This window comes from Nicotiana tomentosiformis, chromosome 4, assembly GCF_000390325.3.
Source record: "Nicotiana tomentosiformis chromosome 4, ASM39032v3, whole genome shotgun sequence".
Lineage (NCBI taxonomy): Eukaryota > Viridiplantae > Streptophyta > Magnoliopsida > Solanales > Solanaceae > Nicotiana > Nicotiana tomentosiformis.
In genome coordinates, this window is record NC_090815.1 from 49,149,875 (window position 1) to 49,172,992 (window position 23,118).

A 23,118-nucleotide genomic window follows, 5' to 3' on the forward strand; every position below is an offset into this window, starting at 1 on the left:
CTAAAGAACCTGTAAAGGTGGCATGTTTCGGATGGATTACTACTATGGGAGCTTGTTTGACCCAGGATAACCTGCAGAAAAGAGGATTTTCACTAAGTATTAGATGTTATCTATGTGAAAGATACCAGGAAACTATAAATCACCTTCTTACGGATCATGCCTAAATATTTTGGATTCCAACCAAACTTTTCACACAAGTCTTGATAAACTAAACGAATCTAGCCAAAATTCCGAAATACCAATCGGATCCCGATGACATCAAAGTCAACCATTGGTGAAACTTAATAACTCTCTAATTCTTCAAATTGTCAACTTTCGGCAAAAGACTCAAAATCCTCTAAGAACCTCCAAATCCAAATTCGAACATACGCCTACGTCCAAAAGGACCTTACGAACATATTCAAACCATCCAATCACCAATCTGAAATTGTTTACACAAAAGTCAAACCTTGGTAAAGTCTTCCAACTTAAGGCTTCCAAAACAAAACTAAGTATTCCAATTCACTCTCGAACCCCATGAAAACTAAGCCACCCATCTCTGCAAGTTATAAAATAACAAACAAGCATACAAAAAGTATCAAATATAAAAATGGGGCTCAAATACACATGACGACCGGCCGGATCGTCACACTTACACATTTCTACCGCAAAACGGTTTGACGTATAACATTAAGAGCGTGTTCTCATGCGTGTTTGCCCAATGGTTAGAGATAACCCCGTTATCTTTCACTAAAATAGAATCGTTCCAATCAGCGGATATTAAGATCGGGTTTTTCGCCGGAGATCACAATGATGAAGACTCGTTTGATGGGCCGATGGGGACATTAGTGCACGTGTTTTCGCCCCTGGCAGGGCATTTTTACTTGGACGGCGATGAGATTGGGTCATCGACAGCGTGCCGATTGATGAGTGGAATAATTTATTCATTATTATCGGCGGTGGATCGTGAATCACTTGCAGTTCATGAAATCAGGCATCTATTGGGTTTGGATCATTCTTCTGTAGAAGATTTTGTTATGTACCCAAGTTTATCGGTGGGTACTCGAATGAGTAAATTTCATGGGTGGTCATTCATATTTGTGTTCATTACCCAAAAGTCATTTTTCCTTTTTTTATACATAAACGTCATTCAACTTTGTGTTCATTACCCCAAAAGTTACTTTTCTTTCTTTTATTACACAAAAATTATTATATTTTGCTCTACTTATCAAAAAGTCACATTGGCCAGATTATATAATACTTTTACTTTAAAAGTCTATTATACCATTTACATTATAAATTCTTCCATTTATGTTATACCTTCTATATTAAATACTAGTATATAATATATTTTTACTTAGATATTTTACTTATAACTATGAATATATTTTAAAATATGAATATATTTTAAAATATAAAAATGACAAAAGATATTTATTTTTAATATTTATTTGAAATAAAAAATAGATTTTTTTAACAAATGATAGTTTTTATAGTCAGTAAAACGTTTAAAAAAATTAAAGATATTTATATTTAATATCAAGTTTTTAAATCTTTATCTGTTAATATTATTTATTTTAAAGTGTTAATATGATGTGTCAGCATGCTAAATGTGAGAATTTTATATATCGGATTAATGAATATGCCTTGATTAATAAATATATGAGCTTTGATTTTATAATTTTAATTATAAATATTTCATTAGGCATGATTAAGAACGTTGACTTCAAATTTGTTCAAAGTAATGTTACTGATAAATTTAATAATGTTACCTATATATCTTTAAAATCAGCATTAAGGGAAAATTAAATGATTGAATATATTATTAAAAAAAGTTTATGTTATTTTAATTATAAGTAAAATAATTAGGTAAAAATATATTATATTGTATATAAATAGAAGGTATTATGTAAATGAGAGAATTTACAATGCCAAGGGCATAATAGACTTTTCAGGTGAGTTTTATAAAATCTGGTCAAAGTGACTATCGTGATAACTAGAGCATAATAAAATGAGTTTTGTGTAACAAAAAAAAGATTTTTGGGTAATGAACACAAAGTTGAATGACTTTTACGTAATAAAAAAAATAATTTTTGGATAATAAACACAAAGTTGAATGACCATCCATGAAATTTATTCGTACTCGAAGAGTGGATCTTGCAACTGATGATATTCAGGGAGTCCAGGTATTATATGGGTTTAACCTGAATTTTACCGAGCCGATCGCAACTTTGTCTTTGACTCGAGAGGACGATACAAATAGAGCCCGGACTTTGGTTCATTGTGGGTTCACGGGGTTCTATTGGTCGTTGGATTGTTCTTAGCTTTTGTTACTTGAGCATGAAAATACTATTCTGTTGGCTTCAGAGGTGGATCTACGATTTTCAGTATATGAGTGCACTACCAAAAAAAAAAAAAATATATTAAGTGAAAATTTAAACACAAGATTAAATTAAATATATTAATTTAACCTTTAATCAAGTGCACCATTCAAACTTATTGTAACATGGGTGCCAACACATAATATTTATGTACGGGTAAAATCATGGGCAAAGCTTTCTCCGATTCCCCAATGAGAGAACGAAGGGAAAACACGGGTCGACATGATTATAATCGAGGCCAGGAACCCGTCATATCGAGACCCGAAAAGAATTAACGATGTATCTAAGATCAGACACGGTAAAGCGGCGTACACCGGACCGAGTATAGCTTTTGGACCTCGGGAGACGCAGTGAACAATTATGCATGACAGATAGGGGCCTGTAATATCCACCCTCAACCGGATATTACGGTGCGAATCTCATTCAATATCAATTGTAGATAGACAATTACCGGAAAAAAAAGATTTTTATATTTTTTACACTTGTACAAGATCTGAAATTCTTCAACTATATAAAGGGAAAGATTTTCTTTTATGTGACACATTATAACACGTAATTCAAAGCAATAAAAGTTTACTTTTGTCCTCTAGCTACTGTTCAAGGTATTGCTCACTTGTTCTTTTCTTCACTCATGACCGAGCTTGTACCGAGGGTCCAATCGAGGACGAGTTCCACTGTTCAATCTAAGATCAGGCTTGGTCATTACATTGCGATTGGTTTGATCATCTATTTTATCTTTAATTCATATATATATTATTCTCAACTATTCGTATTGAATTAAACCACGTATCCTTTAACAGCGTACAAATTTAATTGTTACTCATTTTTGGGGTAAACAGTTTGGCATATACTGTGAGGCTAAGAATAATAGTGGTGATTTGGTACGAATCTCCATAACACACCCTATTTTACGCTTGTTCTTTGAAATTTTAATTTCAGGTCATCATAAGAATGTCAAACTCTCAATCTGCTCACTTGAACGTTGACGATGAGTCAGGCCATCACGGCGAAAATAATAATGTGGTGCCCAGTAATGATGTGCCTCCTCTGGATCCCAATGGCGTCCTAGCCGCTGACTCGATCGATGCTAACTCGCAGGTGGCCATCAATATCAATTTGCCAGCTGATCCCGAAAATAGTGTTCGCGGGGGACCCCGACCAACGACTCAAGAAGCATCTGAATGTGAAGGTGATGGGGGTGAGAATACGATTGATTTTCGAAATATTGCAGGCTTAACAAGAGGCAATAGCACAACTAGAGAACCAAAGCCACGCACCTAACAGGGTCGAGCTCGAACAATCTCGGGAAAATACTCGGAGACACGAACAAGATGTCGTGAGATAGGGTGAAGCTAAGTACAGGGAAACTTCAAAGATAATAAAGATGCTCGAAGCATTAACAAAACAGGTGGAGTCAGGCGAGAAAAAGATTGAAGCCAACGACAAGAAGGTGAAAACATACAACTCCAGGGTCGATCAGATCTCGGGAGCACCACTGATATTGAAGGGATCAGACTCCAAAAACTTTATCCAGAAGCCCTTTCCCCCGAGCGCGACACCGAAGCCGATCCCAAAGTGATTTTGAATGCCCGACATTCCTAAGTATAATAGGACCACGGATCTAAATGAGCATGTAACCTCCTATACATGCGCGATCAAAGGGAACGACTTGAAAGATGACGAAGTCGAGTCGGTGTTGCTGAAAATGTTGTCCAAGGGGGAAATGATATGGTATCGCAACTTACCTCCAAATTCCATTGATCATTTGTTATGCTTACAGATGCTTTCGTAAAAGCTCATGTCGGAGCCATCAAGGTCGAGACCAGAAAGTCAGATCTTTTCAAGGTCAAACAAAGGGATAACGAGATGCTCAGGGAGTTAGTGTCAAGATTACAGATGGAAAAGATGGATCTGCCACCAGTTGCGGATGATTGGGCCATTCAGGTATCACCCAGGGGCTCAACCCCCAAAGCTCCATGGCCTCTCAATAGCTAAAATAAAATTTGGTGGAGTACCCAGCAGTAATCTGGGCGGACGTCCACAATAGGTACCAATCAAAGATCAGGGTCGAAGACTACCAACTCGGGGCCCCCTCTGGATCTGTTTACCCCATTAGAACCGATGATAGATCTAAGAGGACCATTGATCAGGAGCTAAGGCCGGTCTGAGATCGATATCATCTATACAACATAGATTGGAGGGAAAATGGATACAGGCGTCACCCAACTAGGAATGAGAAGAGAAGTGATAAAGGGCCGAGCGGCCGAGGCCTGATGAGAAAAAGCAGGTTTGACAGGTCGCTTGGGAGTAGAGCAACACCAAGATTATTGGAGTATAATTTCAATGTGGACATTGCAAGCATCGTGTCATTCATAGGGCACATCAAAGAGAATGGTCCCGACCATTGTTGTCCGACCCTACCCAGAGAGATCCTAATTTGATGTGTAAGTGTCACAACACTCATGGTCATAGGACAGAGATAGCCGACACTTAAGAGAAGTATTTGCTCGAGTGTTCAAAAATGGGCACCTCCGAGCATTCCTAAGCGAGCGAGCCAAAAACCACTTCAGAAATAGGGACTCAAACAAATAGGTCGAATAAGAGGAGCCCCAGCACGTGATCAACATGAACATTTGGGGAGTCGATGTCCCCCAAGGGACAATGATAAAACACACTAAAGTGTCTATTACGAGGGAAAAATGCACCCGGGATTCTGTTCTGGAGGGAGCTATCTCGTTCAGCGACGAAGATGTCGAGGGCATCGTATAACCTCAGAACGACGTACGGGTAATATCTGTATTTATCAATAAATCTTGGGTTAAATATGTGTTGATTGATCCAGGTAGCTCGGCCAACATCATCAAATCAAGGGTCGTAGAGCAACTGGGGTTATAGGATCAAATCGTACCTGCGGTCCAAGTATTGAATGGATTCAACATGGTGTGTGACACCACGAAAGGAGATTTAAAGTTACCGGTAAACACTACCGGGACAACCCAAGAAATGAAGTTCTACGTTATCGAAGGGGATATGAGGTACAACGCTTTGTTCGGAAGGCCATGGGTCCGCAACATGAGGGCCTTTACCTCGACCTTACACCAGGCGCTGAAATTTCCCACGCCAGGGGGAATCAAAACGGTCTACGAAAAACAGTCGACTACAAGGAAAATGTTTGCTGTCGATGAAGTGATCCCGGTGCCCGCGGTCACAACATCAAGAAGCGCAGAACCGACCGAAAAAGAAGAAGCTAAATAGTAATCAATGGTACTGGCCCCAGCCGAACCGGAGAAGCAGGAGGAACAAGGAGCAGACGATGAGGAATATTACATTGTCCTGAGATCACTCATAGCACTCGATGACACCAACGCCACCAAATCAATGATCGAGGAGTTGGAGAAAGTTATATTAATCGAGCATTTACCGGATCAAAAGGGATACATGGGAACTAGGTTAACCCCCAAGCTCAGGAAAAAACTTATTGATTTTCTTAAAGCTAATGCCGTTTGTTTTACCTGGTCCCATCTGGACATGACAGGTATCCCACTGGAAGTAACCACTCACAAGTTGAGTTTGGATTTGAAGTTCCATCCGGTCAAGCAGAAGAAAAGGTTGCAGTCTGAGATCAAATACACGTTCATCAAGGATGAGGTATCCAAACTCCTAAAAATAGGTTCATCCGGGAAGTTATATACCCGAATTGGTTAGCTAACGTAGTGGTAGTACCTAAAAAAGGAAATAAACTGAGGATGTGTGTAGATTATAAGGATCTAAACAAGGCATGTCCAGAGGATTCTTTTCTTTGCCTAACATCGATCGAATGATTGACCCAACGGCTGTACATGAGATACTCCATTTTCCCGATGCCTACTCCGGGTACAACAAAATTCGAATGGACCTGGATGATCAAGAAAAGAATTCTTTCATAACAAAGTTCGGTACCTACTTCTGTAACGTAATGTTGTTCGGATTATAGAACACTGGTGACACATTCCAACGCCTAGCAAACCAGATGTTCGAAGAATAAATAGGAAAATCAATGGAAGTTTATATTGATGATATGTTGGTCAAGTCCATGCGAGGGACCATTTGAAACATTTGCAGGAAACCTTCGTCATATTAAGGAAGTATAACATGATGCTAAACCCGGAGAAGTGTACATTATATCTAATTAAGGGATAGAGATCAACCTCGACAAAATAAAGGTCATAGAGGACATCACTGTAGTCAACAACATCAAGGTGGATCGGTTCATCTCGAGATCATTGGATAAAAGCCATCGGTTCTTCTCACTATTGAAAATGAAGAATAACTTTTCTTGTACTCCGGAATGCCAGCGCGCTTTGGAAGAAACCTGTCGAGCCCCCTTTGATGCACACTCCGAAGGCAGACGAACAACTGTACCTCTACTTGGTAGTTTTCGAGGTGGCGGTAAGTGGTGTCCTAGTCCAGGAGGAAGAAGGTACACAATTTCCTATTTATTATGTTAGTAGAACCCTAGGCGATGCCAAAACAAGGTATCCACACCTAGAAAAGTTAGCGCTCGCCTTACTGAGCACTTCCAAGAAACTAAAACCGTACTTTCAATGCCACCCCATATGTGTCTTGACCTCTTACCCACTGAGGAATGTCATGCATAAGCCCGAGCTCTCAGGTCGGCTGGCCAAATGGGCAGTATAGATCATCAGGTACGATATCGAGTACAAATCCCGGACAACTATAAAGTCTCAGATTTTGGCTGACTTTGTGACCGACTTTACCCGCCTTGATACCCAAAGTCAAAAAGGAATTGCTACTCATTTCGGAGGATAATTCGGGGATCTGGACCCTATTCATGGATAGTGCCTCCAATGCGAAGGGTCTTGGGCTCGGTATCGTGTTAAAATAGCTTGCGAGTAACATAATTAGACAGTCTATTAGAACTGTAAAATTGACTAACAATGAAGCCCAGTATGAAGCTATGATTGTAGGTCTAGAACTAGCTAAGAGCCTTTGGGCCGAAGTGATCGAAGCCAAATATGACTCCCTCCCCATCGTAAATCAAGTCAACCGAATGTTCGAAGCAAAAAAGGAACGGTTGCGGAGGTACTTGGACAAATTGCACATAACCCTACACCAATTCAAGGAATGGAATCTGCAGCACGTACCTCGAGATCAAAATAGCGAGGCCGATGCACTCGCCAACTTAGGGTCGTCTGTCGACTCTGATGAATTCAACTCGGGGGCAGTGAGCTGATGAACTAAATGGTAGAAGAGGGTCACGCCGAAGTAAACTCGACAAGTTTGACTTGGGATTGCAGAAACAAATACATAGACTACCTGAAGACATGAACATTGCCATCGGATCCTAAGGAATCGAAAGCTCCGCGCACCAAAGCTGCCAGGTTTAGTTTAGTCGAAGGGAAATTGTTCAGAAGGTCCTTATTTAGCCCACTGGGTAGATGCTTAGGTCCGGGGGAGATCGAATACGCCATGAGGGAAGTCCACGAGGGAACTTATGGGAACCATTCGGGGGAAAAATCATTGGTTCAGAAGATGAATAGAGTTGGCTTCTATTGGAATAAAATGGAGAAGGATGCGAAAGACTTCATACGAAAATGCAACAAATGCCAAAGACATGCCCCGATGATTCATCAACCGGGAGAGATGCTTCACCTGGTCCTGTTGCCATGGCCATTTATGAAGTGAGGAATAGATATCGTCGGTCCCCTGCCATGGGCGCCTAGTAACGCCCAATACATACTACTCATGACCGATTAATTTTTTCGAATGTGTCAAAGCTCAGGTGTCCATGAAGGTCTAGGAGAAGGAAGTCATTGACTTCATCTGGGATCACATAATATGTCGGTTTAGGATACCGACCGAGATCGTTTGTGACAACGGAAAACAATTCGTTGGCAGCAAGGTAAGTAAGCTTTTCGAAGACCACATGATTAAGAAGATATAATCAACGCCTTATTACCCTAGTGGGAATGGACAAGCGGAATCAACGAACAAAACCATATCCAAAACCTAAAAAAGAGATTGACCGATATAAAGGGAAAGTGGAAGGAACTCTTGCCCAAAGTCTTGTGGGCATACCGTACGACTTCGAAGTCGGGTACTAGAGTGACCCCGTTCTCTCTAGTATATGGAGGGGAAGCCTTAACACCAGTTGAGGTAGGGGAACCGAGCCTTAGGTTCCAGTATGCCACTGAAGCGTCAAACAACGAGGCCATGTCCACAAAGCTGGAATTGTTGGATGAAAGGCGGGAAGCCCCTGGTCCGGTTGGCCGCCCAGAAGCAGTGAGTAGGGAGGTACTACAACCAAAGAGCCAACCTTTTACATTTTCAAATTGGGGACTTGGTGTTGAGAAAAGTAACGCTACACACCAGGAACCCAAAGGACGGGTAACTGGGCCCGAATTGGGAAGGATCGTATAGAGTTGCCGGAATAACCGGCAAAGACTCGTATAAACTCGAGTCAAGAAACAATATACAACTATAGAACAATTTAAATGTGGCACACTTAATGCGATACTACTGCTAAGGTACGAACTTAATTCCTTTTTTAATTTTGTTATATTACGAACTAACTTATGCAGGTACTCAGTTAAGGGAAAATGTGACTATTTGGTCTGAAAGCATGTGTTGTACTCTTTTTTCCTTGAACCGATTTTGTCCCGAAGTGGATTTTTTGGCAAGATTTTTAATGAGGTAATAGTAAAACGTGCTACCTTAGTTTTGAAGACCGCCCTTAAACCGAAATTATTGATCGTTACCCTCACAAGTTCGACCTCAAATAGTGGGGGGCCTTTACCCCTAGGCTATGATCTTTCGAAAGGGCAAATTTTATATGTCAAAAGCCAAGGCTTGGTGGTTAGGATTCATTATAAGGGTCAAACGGTCAAACTAACCATTCCCATATAGCCCACTCAGCCATGGCACAAGGCTTATGCGCCTCCGATTATGTACTCTACATATAAAACAATGAAATAAATCTTTGCTCCCTTCATACTTCGTTACTACGCATTTCACTTCATCGATGTTTCATAATGGATCCGAGATCCCAAAGCCCATGGGCTACCCTAACTCGGGGACTGTCATCCGATAAAAAAATCAGACGGCCCAGGCTATTGAATCCCGTATGCACCGAGCCTATTAGGCAGTGCCCGAATATGAAAGACTACGACCACTCTAAAATGACTCGGAGAAGTCCGAAGTCCGTACTCAGAAAGTAAATCCCTTAAGTATAATCAAAACCTATTAAAGGGTAACACTCGACAAAAACATCGTTGTAAATGACTAAAACACTTAAGCATCTTAAAGGCCTTCGATTTTATCGAAATTTCGAAGCCACGAGTAATACAAAATTGCCATCGAAATCGGTCCCCATTCGGACCTCCGAAGAACGGATGCTCTACATCACGTTTGATTCTATGGTAAGGCATTAGGAACGTTACATAAATAAAAGATTGCAAATAACTGCTGAAAAATAAAAACATGATGTTGCCAAAGGGAAAATCTTATATTTACTTCAAAAAATATTTACAAAGGCACGTTAAACAGCCTCAAAATAAGCAAGAGAGAAAATATACAAAAAGGAAACAAAAAAGAACTAAGGCATCTACGCTTGATCTTCACCGGAGCTCGACTCGGCACCAGAACTGTCGGAACCTTCGGAGTCTCCGGGACCCTCAGGCTCGTAAAGCTCCTTTGCTTCGGCCACAAGCCTCTCGACTTCTTCGATCTTGACAGACAGGTCGAATCCTCGGGCATGAACCTCCTCGAGGGTCTCCCTCTGGGACAACTGCTTTACATACTCGGTCTTCGTTCTTAAGCGGGCCTCAGCTACCTCCACATCAACCTTATATTGGGCCAACATTTTCTCGACTTCAGAAGAATCAATCGAGGTTGCATCCAATTTGGACTTTAGCGCAATATATTCCTAGCCAAGGGAATCCCGTTCTGAGGTAGCTGAAGCCAGTTGTGCTCGGAGTTTGTCATTTAGCCGTGACCACTTATCAGTCTTGTACTTTGCCACTCAGAGCCGGTCCCTGGCTGATGCTAGGACCTCTTTGGTAGCCTCCTTTTCCGAAGCCAGCAGGTCCATCCCGCCTCTTAGCACCTCGGTCGTGGTCTTGACCTCATCCATCTTGGCCCGAAGCTGGTCAATTAAGTCTATCTTCTCTTAGACCTGTGAAGTCACGTCGTTAATCGTCACGAGTAGCTTCTCATTTTTAGCCTCAAAGATCCTTACCTTCTCGACCATATCAGCATGCTCCCGTTTCACGGATGATGCCTCCTCCTGTGCCTTTTCCAGCTCGGCTCGGAGAATTTGGGAGGTCCTTGAGAGCCTCGTCTTGTTGTTCACTGAGAGCCCTGTACATGTCCTTCTTCTGGACCTGCTCTTTGAGCGCAAACTCAAGATGGCTAATTTTCATTCGGGATTGAAGGAAGCTTTCATGGTGGAGCACCGAAGCCTGAAAAAAAATAAGGTCGTTAGAACATGCTAAAACTAAGCAAAATTCGTAAACAGTTAAAGGGGTAGACATCTTACCCCGGTTCAGTGCATGTTGCACCTCGTTGAAGAGGCTCGATATGCCTACTTCGTTCATCTTTGCCTGGTCCTCCTCGGTCACCGGAAATGAAGATAGCTGGCCACACCCATCGGAGCGAACAACACCCAGGCATCAGCCGGGATAATAAGAACAACCGTTCTTTTACGGTCGGGATCCACACTCGGGGCAGGGAACTACCTCACTAGCATCGGGCTCGAGCTCGGCTCACCCGCTCCTGATGGCACGTCCTTTTTTGGGACCTCCAGGTGACCAAGCCTTGAATAGTCCTCCAACGTGCTCATGCCCATCCGTCGAAGAACATGTTGAGGGCATCATCTGCACCCCGAGCCGTCTCGTTTAATTTCTATTTATCATCTTAAGCCTCTTCGAACATAGATTCTGTGTGGGACAGCGTCACCACGATGTCGATGACACTAGCTACTTTCTTCGGGGTAGGAGTGGCTTTTTGGGAGGTCGTGGAATCCGATTCTCCTTGTGGTTCCCGAGCTAGAGGGGGAACGACCTCTTGGCGAACTTCTCCGGTTGCCGCCTGCTCTCCCTTGTCAATGGTCGTCCCATGAGAAATAAATTCCATACCATCATCCTCAGGGTAATCCCCGAGCCGGAAGAGGGAATCAGGTCCGGTACCCTAGCTTTGGTGTCATTTTTATTGCTTTTCCGGACCCAGGCAACTACCCATTTCTTCTTCACCTCGTCGTCTGGGGAGCCAGAGGATTTCATATTTTTCTTCTTTTTCTCCTCGTTTGCGGCAGCTCCGGGCTGTCCTGAAGTGGAAGGTTCAGCAAGCGAGGACAAGGCCTCATCCTCATCCAATAGCCGAAGCTCAGTGGTATTGGGAAAACCTGTAAAAGGGAAAAGGCCTTATCAAAAATAAAAGTTAAGTATGTAAATGCAATTATTCGGAAGGAAGACTCACCATGGGAACAGGGCCTCCCATTTTCCCTTCGAGAGCTTGCGTCATTCGCGCTCGAAGCAAAACATTTGTTTGAAAATCCCCTCGATCCACTCCTGGAAGCGGGGGACTGCATTGGGAACTTGGGCAACCGCTGCACAACGGTAGACAAGGGCAATTAGTAAAAGGACAAAAGGAAGTACCAAGCACTCGAGAAGAAGAAGACTTTCACAATGAGTTCCACTTTTCAGGGAACGATAGAAATTTGGGGGGAAAAAGTCTTCGATTTTCACCCGAACGAACCTCCCTTGCCAACCTCGATCTCGATCTTCATCGATGCTCGAGAATGGGGCTTTACTTGCTCGATGAACGAGCTTTATCAGCCCTTCTCGGAAGATTCGAAGACTGTAGAGATGAAACAGGTGGTTGAGGGTGAACCGAGGTGCTTCGGTGTTGTTTATGAACTGGCGGAGGAGGATTACAATCCACCAAAAGGACGGGTGTATCTTTCCAAGGCAGACCTCGTACCTTTTGCATAAGCCAAGGATTATAGGGTCCACTGGGGCGAGCGTGAAGGGGTAAGTGTAAACACTTAGATACCCCTCCACGTGAGTGGTAATATCTTCATTGGGCTCGGGAACGACCACCTCCTTGCCCTCCCAGTTGCAATCTACCCGAACTGTGGGAAGTGTGTCCTCGGTAACGGAGCAAATGTACCTCCATACTTCCTCGCCTCGGCCCTCTTGACTGGAGGCCTTCTCGACTTTGAAGTTGTTTTCAATGGAATAACCCCCTGGGAACGAAACTCTTCAAGGGAGATACCGGGACCACCTCGGGAATGGCCACCTCGGCATCCGTAGCCAGGTTGGAAGTTGAAGGGGCGGTTTGCTGAGGCAGAGATTTGGAATTATTTTTCCATCGAATTCTGTAAAATTTGAAGGTTTGAAGAAAAGTATGAAGGTTTGAAGATGAGGATGAAGATTTGAACATGGGGATGAAGGTATGAAGGTCTAGTTTGAAGATTTAAAGAAAGAGTATGAAGATTTGAAGATCTAGGAAGCAATGTATGAAAAGGCGTTAGAGTTAAGTGGAGAATTCGAGGGTAAATCAAAGAGCTCTGCAATCGCAAAGTGAAAAAGTGAAAAAGGGTTGGAGCTTTTATAGAAGAAGGATAATCAATGTGTGATGTTTCGTATTCGAGGACAGTCAACTGACAGCTGACACGTGTCCGAAGTCAAAACGACGCGACTGATGGGAGGTTTTGCTGACCTGTCAACTCGGTTGTAACGTACGAAAGAAGGAACCGAGGTTAATTTATCGCTTCTCGTCGCTTCAATAAATCTACTTTCAAAAAACGAGGAGACTATCTCTGTACGGATAAAATCGGGGGCAAAGTTTTTCCTGATTCTCCCAAGAAAGAACGAAGGGGAAGCATTGGTCGACGCGATTATAATCAAGGCTAAGAACCCCTCATATTGAGACCTGGGAAGAATGAACAATGTATCTGAGATCGAACACAGTAAAATGATGTATCCCCGGATCGAGTATAGCTTGTGGACCTCGGGAGACACGGTGAACGGTTATGCATGACGGATAGGGACCGTAATATCCGTCCTCAACCAGATATTACAGAGCGAATCCCGTTCAGTATCAATTATAAATCAACAATTACCAGAAAAAGAAGATACTTACCTTATTTAGACTTGTACTAGGACTGAAATTCTCCTACTATATAAAGAGAAAGTTTTTCTTTTATTTGATACATTGTAACATACAATTCAACGCAATAAAAGTTTACTTTTGTCCTCTAGCTATTGTTCAAGGCATTGCTCACTTGTTCTTTTCTTCACTCACGACCGAGCTTGTATCGAGGGTCCAATCGAAGACGAGTTCCACTGTTCAATCCAAGATCATGCTTGGTCATTACATTGCAATTGGTTTGATTGTTTATTTTGTCTTTAATTCATCTATCTGTTATTCTCAATTATTCGTATTGAATTAAACCACATATCCTTTAAACCGCGTATAAATTTAATTGTTATTCATTTTTGGGGTAAATAATATTATACCAATTTTAGAAAATATGTACATAAAATATCAAATTTTGCGAAGAGACTATGGGTTCACGTGACCCATAATCATCCCTACAAATCCGCCCATGGTTGGCTGTATAACTTCATTATATATTCGTAAATGTTTATTCTTCTATATAGATGTTAATTCCCTCTTTTGTTGGAATAAAATTTGTAATTTGACATCATTTTGCACAGATAAATCTAAATTTTTATTTGCTCTATTCTTCAAAGATGTTAAGCTGATTGCAACTTTTTCATATCAATTTGGCGAACAAATATGATTTCAAATGTGAGTGACATTAGTTTGATTCTTGAAAAGTGAAAAGTAGGGGCAGTGTTACGTAGAGGCAAGGGGTTCAATTAAATAACCTTCAATGAGAAATTATATTATGCAAATAGAAAAACAATTTTTTTTTTTTTTTGTAAGTACAAATTGTTAAACTGCCTTAACATAAGGGTTTTTAGCAAAATGTTTCAAAAATTGCTCTAATCACATGTTTGAATTTCAAGTGTGATATGCCAGTTTATTTTTTTTTGTTTTTTTTATTTTAAAAAAAAAAAGTAGATCTTCTTCCATAAATTCGTGGTTTCGTCAGTAGACATAGTCACTTATATTTTATATATTCCACACTGGAAATCTAGTATGAGAAAATATTAAATGTTAATGGTTGAGAAGTTAGCTTGATGAACAAATTATCCCATAAAAGTTTAATATTTATATTAGGATCGGGAACCCGGGTAGTGCGAAATTTAGCCAAACAACGGTATAATGACAATAACAAAGACAATAGAAGTTGATAACAACGGCAATTAAAGCAGATAAAGAAGACATCAATTTAACGTGGTTCGGTCACTGTGACCTACGTCCACAAGCGGAGAGGAGCAATTTCACTATAACAATAAGAGTACAAAAGATAGTACAAAATTAGAGTAAATACTCTAATTAATCCCAAATACCCTAAGAGAATAACCTCACATGATCACTCCAAAGAAAGGGTTCACACAAGTGCTTCCCAACACTAACTCTCATACAAAATACTCTTAATAAAGGAGGAAAGGAAGAAACAAGAATTGAAAACAAGTCTTGTTGGTGTGTTTACAGATGAGTAGAGAGTCCTCATTATATAGGAAAAGAAGAAAGAAATGCTTGGCCAAAATTGGCCAAATCCTCTCAAAATATAAGGCCATTTATTTGGCCAACAAGACCTTAAATAAATGGCTCCAAATGTGCTAACAAGGCTCACAAATAAAAAGCCTAAAAATAAGGTCACCTTTTACAAATCTCCACCTTGGCCTAATTTTGGCTACAACAACAACAACAACAACCCAGTATAATCCCACTAGTGGGGTCTGGGGAGGGTAGTGTGTACACAGACCTTACCCCTACCCTGGGGTAGAGAAGCTGTTTCCAATAGACCCTCGGCATCCTTCCCTCCAAGAACTCCCCGCCTTGGCCTAATTTTGGCTGATATAGTAAATTTGCTTCACCTTCTCAGCAAAAGCCCCAATGGACATATGTCAAAATTTAATGCCATCAAAATCAAACAAGTTGTCTGATATCGAAACTGTAGTAGGGCCTATAACAGTGGAGCCCAATAAAGTATACAACGAACCAGATCTATGTGCTTTCATGATCACAAGAGCTCCTTGAAATTTTTTAGAACTCCACCTTCACCAGTGAATTTGCACCCAAGGGATTCTAAAGTGCCCAAAGAGATGAGATTTTTCTTTAACTCAGGAATATATCTAATATCGGTGAGAGTTCTCACAACACCATCGTGCATTCTGATCCGAATTGTACCTTTGCCAATAACTTTACAAGTAACATTGTTACCCAGTTGGACAACTCTACCTGCAACTGAATAATATATAGAAAATAAGTCCCTGCTAGGACAAATATGATATGAACAACCGAAATCTAAAATCCACTCATTGTCTAATCTAAAACTAGTTTCAGTTGCTAAAAATACAGTTCCCTCAATCTCATCAGTTGCTACACTAGCTTCGGCGGTGTCAGTATTTTTGTGTTCATTTTTCCTTTCCTTATGCTTTTCTTTATTTTTCAGCTTATAGCATTCGGAGATAATGTGACCTTTCTTATGACAATAGAGACACTCTAAATTATTGTATATGGATTTTGAGTCGGATTTTTCCCTAACAAACAAACCAACTTCCGCTTGAGTTCCACTAGCTCCCCTAGTAATATCATTATCTATCTATTCTTTTGATTTTAAGATAGATTTAATATCCTTATAAGAGATATTATCCTTTACATAAAGTATAGTATCTCTTATATGCTTAAAAGATGGGGGTAGAGAACAAAGCAGTAACACGACTTGATCCTCTTCTTTAATTTCAGCATCTATATTACTCATATCCATAAGAATGGAATCAAAGGTGTCAAGATGAGAGAGAATAGAGGTACCTTCACCCATACGAATTGTATAAAGCTTCTGCTTCAGGTAAAGTCTATTTTTCACCGTCCTCTTCATATATAAGGTTTTTAATTTTTCCCACATGCCTTTGGCTGTGGTTTCTACAGAAAGTTCACGTAAAACCTCATTTGATAGATTTAAGATGATACTTGATTTTGTCTTTTTGTCTATGACGGCAAACTCCTCGTCCGTCATTTTATCCGGCTTCTTCTCCTTTCCTTGCAGTGCCAAGTCTAATCCATCCTGAATTAGGATAGCTTCCATCTTTAATTACCACATTCTGAAGTTTGCACTTCGGTCAAATTTCTTAACATAGGTCTTTGTTAGAGTCATTTTGGCTATTAAAAATAATCTGGTAGATCCGGCTCTGATACCAATTTGTTAGGATCGGGAACCCGGGTAGTGCGAAATTTAGCCAAACAACGGTATAATGACAATAACAAAGACAATAGAAGTTGATAACAACGGCAATTAAAGCAGATAAAGAAGACATCAATTTAACGTGGTTCAATCAGTGTGACCTACGTCCACAAGCGAAGAGGAGCAATTTTACTATAATAATAAGAGTACAAAAGAGAGTACAAAATTAGAGTAAATACTCTAATTAATCCCAAATACCATAAGAGAATAACATTACAAGATCACTCCAAAGAAAGTGTTCACACAAGTGCTTCCCAACACTAACTCTCATACAAAACACTCTTAATAAAGGAGGAAAGGAAGAAACAAGAATTGAAGACAAGTTTTGTTGGTATATTTACAAATGAGTAGAGAGTCCTCATTATATAAGAAAAGAAGAAAGAAATGCTTGGCCAAAATTGGCCAAATTCTCTCAAAATACAAGGCCATTTATTTGGTCAACAAGATCTTAAATAAAAGGATCTAAATATGCCAACAAGGCTCACAAATAAAAAGCCTAAAAATAAGATCACCTTTTACAATTTATGTAGTCTTATTAATTTAGATCTTGAAAGTTTTGAAAATTTTATATAAGTAATGGAGTAAATTGGTTTAGAAGGAAGGTTTTGAGTGTGGGCCAGGTGATAGGAATGGGTGATTTGACTTCATCTCATGACTTGTATAAGTACTATTCTTGGCTGCCATTCATATTTAATCATAGACCAGGGTAATCGATCCACTCTTTCTAGAATAATTTGACCAAGTGAAACATTGATGTTGTTCATACTTCGAAAGGCATGTTATCAAATGTGATGGGCAGACAACCTGCTGAATCATCTTATTAATTTCAGATTTGTCCATTTCCCCTCCATGACTCTTTCAAACTCTGTCTCAGTCTTGGTTCATATTCTATAAATAGATTCTAACGTTTCACCTCTCAACTTAGACCTTTTCAAAAATAATTCACTTTTGATAAAGAAAAACCAGATGGAATGTCAATACTATTTGTTTACTACTCTCCATGAACAACGGCAATCGCCTACCCTCTCTCCAAAATTTGCCCCTTTTTCTTGAGATCTAAATCGTTGATGTCTTCTCTCAAGACTCAAGAGATTCTTATGATGATAATGCAAGTGGTAAGTAAATAATAAGCCGTTCCTTTCAAATGTAAATCAAACAAATGAATGAACAACAAAATAATTATGGTTTTTCACTATAAACTGGTCAAGTTAAGTGTTGGCCTCAAACGACGCAAAACTATTCTTAATATGTTGTGATATTGTTCGATTTGGGCCAAGCTAACACGACTTTTCCCAAAAGATCTCAAATACTAAAAGATTCTTCCACCTTATATGTAGGCTCTCAATCTTTTTCACTACCAATATGAAACTTTGTTTGTACACCCAATACTAAGAATTTGAGTCATCCATTTAAATGTGGAACAAGACCTGAATTGAGATGATATTAATAGATTGCCTACTATTTGTATATCTTATGGAGTCTTCTAATAATTAAAATAGATTCCAACTATAGACGCATGAAGAAAAATATCTTCATTATATTCCATGTACAATACAAATTGTGACTACAAGAATTGTTGAACAATCTTGGAGAGATGGAGAAGGAATCTAATAGCTCTTGTTGAAAGAGATTTTACTTAACTATACTATATTAGAAACTTATTTATATATAACAGACAAGTTATCACTTAATTACATTCTCATAAACAAATTATAAATTATATACAAATTACCCATAAATGAGTATCCTTCAATTATAAGCAACTAAATGGGTAATAATTGATACCCAATTAATTTTTTCTTCTCTCTGTTTTACCCAAATATTAGATCTAGGTGTTATACAATTAGATTTATAGAGAAAGGGGTTAATCAAAGTCAATATTAATATTCAAGTAACAGACTAGTATTTTTATGACGAATATTTGACGTATGCTTTTAGATAGGAGTAAATTAGAACAATAATGGAACAATACTGGCTTAGAAATGTAAAAAGTAGCAATAAATGGCAGTAAATGGTATTTGAGTAATAAATGAGACAAAGTTTACCCGACAAGGGTGAGATTTTTCACTAAGCTTTCTGACAATGATGGATGATGATAAGTAATTGAATATTCCGATTCTTCTTGGATTAGAAGAGAAGGATAAAAAAAAAGATATGTAAAGTTAGGCTTTGTATTTATTCAATAAAGAGAGAATCTTCAAAGAGAATGTCAAATAATATTCTTTACAAAATTGTTTGATCCCCTTCTAGAACTACATCTCTTTCTATTTATAAGATTACATGGGCCACAAAATCTTAGATAGTACGACAGAGAGGAATATTTACTAGAATATTCTCTTGGGAATCTAAATCCCTAAACTAGCCGATACTGCGTGCCGGGGACGGATGCTCGTCCTCGTCCTAGTCTTTTATTAAGCCACCTCGACCTCGACGATAATTTTCCTTCTTCACAAGACCTCGGCCTTTTGGGGTCAGGTTGATACATCATAATATCGACATGTCACAGCCTGCAAAGGCTTTATCTCCGTTGACTAGGTCAAATGTATGACATGAAGTTTTTTGTCCATACAGTTAGTCCATCCACTTGTCGAGGTCGTCCTCGTGGACGAGCTTGATAAGCGGGTAATAATGATCATGGTCGTCGTAAGAGGCGGATGACATGGCACTTTGAGAGTCACATATATTGAAATCTTAATCTTCCCGGGTGACCTCTGGAGAGAGCCTGTCATGGGTGGAATGTGACAGGACATGCGCGACTTTTGGATTGGTTCTGTCATTTCGATTTCGGCTGCCGTTATGATGATCTGCTTCGAATCCCAAGGTTCTATCATTATAAAAGGGGGATGATCACCAATTTTGAGTCTTTCCTTCACTTTCACTGCTAAGATTTCTTTCATCCTCTTGGACCCTCTTTTTCTGCTAATTGTTCTAAAGCTTCCTTCCATTATTTTTTACTCTTTCTTCTTTAAATGTTCCGAACGTTACATCCATGTCTAACTTGCCCTCTAATACCAATGAGGAGATTCAAGCTACTCCACTAGTTGTCGCGGCCTCCGTTCGCGAATGAGACACCATCTCTTCCATTGAAGTGGAGGTTCTTCCCTTAGTGGAAGAGATTATTCATCGTAACCCCGATGCAAAATCGGACATGCAACGGCATCCGGAGATGGTGGATGAGGTTTCCAATCTTCTCTGACGGCCGAGCGCTTATTGGAATTCAAGTCTAAGTTTGGCCTTCCTAGTCAAGTGGAGCTCGTACCCGCGGGAAATGATGAAGTGTATACTCATCGCCTAGGATTTTGCGCACTTTTTGCCTACCCTTTTGTAGGCTATTCATTTCCTTTTCCCCCTTTGGTGGAGGAATTTTGTCGTTATTACCAGGTCTGCCCATCCTAACTCACGCTCTTGGTCTATAAGGTGATAAAGATATTGTCAAAGTTTGCCTAGCTGGCCGGTGTTGAGATTACTATGAGGTATTTGGCGCACTTGTTCATGCCCAACTTCTATCGGGGCATGATGTTGAAGATTCTGCATCGTGGAAGCAAGTCTTTGGACATTAATATGGATGACAAAGGTATTCGGCAGTTTTGGCTTGACTTCTTCTTTGTCAAGACCGAGGCCATCGTGGCTGATATCGCAGATTTTCCTGAAGCTTGGAACCGTACTCGTAAGTATTCGTACTTAGCTTTGCCCTTTCATGTAGTCATGTATTTTGAGTTCGTGAGTTAATCCTTCTCTTTTGCAGCTACTACTCAACTTCTTCAGTTGGTGAAGCACCTCACCGACTAGGTTAGGCGAGTCCTTCCTAACACTACGGGGGTCCATGACTGGTCGAACTTTTGGTAAAGATACAAGCCGATTCCTCCTATGAAAGGTAACGTCAACTTTGGATGGTATTGTGTATGTACTGGCCCATTTCATAGTGTTCATTTTTATATTTCTTTCCACGCATTGCCAAGGAGGTTTGTAAAAGTAACCTGATGCTGATGCCTTCTTTTAAACGAAGGAGGGTTGTTGCTTCCTCAACGCCTGCCCCTAGTTCAACTTCCACACATGTTCTTCCCTTGGCTCCTCCTTGCATTGAAGATGAGGAAGTTTCTCTGCACGACGGAGACCTGAGGCCCAGTAAGAGGAAAGCCATAGATGGGGGAGACGGTGTACCGGTGGTGGTAGATTTGTCAGAAATCTCTCCCGAGGTCGTGGTGCAAGATGTCATGGCGACACTGGCCGAGGGAGGTATAGGTGCAGCCTCAGAGGTGCCTATCTTGGAAGGACATGAGTTTGTTGCTTTCCTTCGACTTGAAGGGGACGAGGAAACCGTGAGTACTGCTGATGATGGTCCTGCTCGTCCCCGATGTGGGGATGCTTCGTCTTCCGACCCAGCCCAAGGAGTTTCCCATGCTGAAAACGGAAAGGCCAGATGCTTGCCAAGCAGGACTTTGAGCGAGCTGAATTTACTGGCGACAAATCTGACTCTAACCTCGACCCAAAAAAATCACGAGACGACTCTGATTGAGGTTATAGTGTGTGTGTGTGGGGGGGGGGGGGGGGTTGAGAACCATCACGATTCTAGTGAATCATGATTTACTTAAGAACACTGAGGACATGATCAAGGCCTTTGGCCCCTTCTGCACTGACACTGAGCATAGGACTCTTGGGCAACTAAGTAATAGTACCCTTTCCAAGAGCATCGCTGGCCTCGCTCTCAGGGTAAATTGTTTCTCTCATCTTTCTCTATCTGTAGTTCTCTTTGCTTTAATTTGCTTATAGACCTCCCATTTTTCCTTCTTACATTGCTTACTCTTTTCCTCGTGAAGACGGTTATCCTGAAGATTGAGAGTGTGCGAAGAGAGAGGAGGCGGAAGGAGATCTACCAACAAATGCGGTCGAAGTATGAAGTGTACTGGGGTGAGTATAAGGAGGCCAAGAGGCGTCTTCGTAAGGGGGGAGATGTGCCTGCCCTGAGGGAGGAGCTGAGAAGGAAGGATCAAGTGTTGCTCTCGTCTGTGGTGCGGCTAAGCCCTCGTGAGGGGGCGTTGAAAAGGAAAGAGGAGGAGTTAGAGCTGAGCAAGGGTGTAGAGGCCCAGTACCATGATCTTCAAAGCTGAGTTGATCAACTGCAAGGTCATTTGAATGAGTGCCAGTTCGTAATGGACGGGCTCAAGGGAGAGGTGGCTGGTAAGTAGCAGCGGCTCGAGGAGGCAGAGTCTTCCCGGAGGGAAACTCGGAAAAGAGCTACTCTTTTGGAGTTGGCGAATAAGAGCCTTTCTACTGATCGGGACAATGTTCGGTCAACGATTGAAGCTAAGGAGGCCAGGCTTGAGGAGAGGATTGGCAAATTAGAGAATGAGAATGCCAAGCTACTTGAGTGAGTCTCTGCTCTAGAGGTCGAGAATGCCAGACTACTTGAGCGACCCTCTACTTCTTCTGCCTCTAAGTTTCAGTCCATCTCTCAAGAGCGATTTGAGGAGTTGATCCTTGCCGAAGCCTGAGTAGAGGTGGTCCGCGAGTTGGGTCAGACATGCTTTGTCTTTGAAACAACTTTGGAAGAGGCTCGAGCTAAGGCTCGCAAAGCTCAGATGGCCTATGGCTATGACCCCGACACACCTCAGCCTGATGCCGAGGATGATGATGAATGAGGCTTTGACCAACTCGAAGGCAGTGCCTGGTATGACTCTGCTTACGACCATTAGATATTTTGCCTTTGTTTTTTTTTTAACTTCCTTTACTTTTCTCTCTTCCTGGCATCTTTGTGCGCCTTTGTAAAGACTCTTTATCTAAATATCAAAGTTGATTTTTGTTTTATACACCCCTTTCTTATCTTTGCATGTTTCGTTTATGTAGTTATGTGTTTTGCTTTTGTACTTCCTTCCTTCATTGTCATCCTCTGGGTTGTGATGGTCATGGGGTTGAGTGGCCGTGGGCTGAGGAGTTTATTTTGATCAAACTAGTCGAGCATGTCTCTTAGTTTAGATGTGGCCAAGGGCCGACAGGTGTTGTTCGAGCTGGTTGAACATACCTTTTATTTAAGTCGAGGCTAAGGGACGGTAGGTGTTGTTCGAGCTGGTCGAACATTCCTTTTTGTTGAGTCATGTCCAAGGGCCAATAGGTGTTGTTCGATCTAGTTGAACATACCTTTTTGTTGAGTCATTGACAAGGTTCGATAGGTGTAGTTCGAGTAGGTTGAATATACCTTTCCATTGTGTCATGGCCAAGGGCTGATATGTATTGTTCGAGCTGGTTGAATGTACCTTTTTGTGGAGTCATGGCCAAGGTCCGATAGGTGTTGTTCGAGTTGGTCGAACATACCTTTTCGTTGAGTCATGGCCAAGGGCCGATAGGTGTTGTTCGAGCTGGTCGAATGCATCTTTTTTGTTG

General features: G+C 40.9%; 1 pseudogene; it reads left to right on the forward strand.

Moving 5' to 3' along the window:
• The first annotated feature begins 599 nt into the window (after positions 1-599).
• Positions 600-4,355, forward strand: LOC104115393 (metalloendoproteinase 2-MMP-like; annotated as a pseudogene).
• Positions 4,356-23,118: the final 18,763 nt, after the last annotated feature.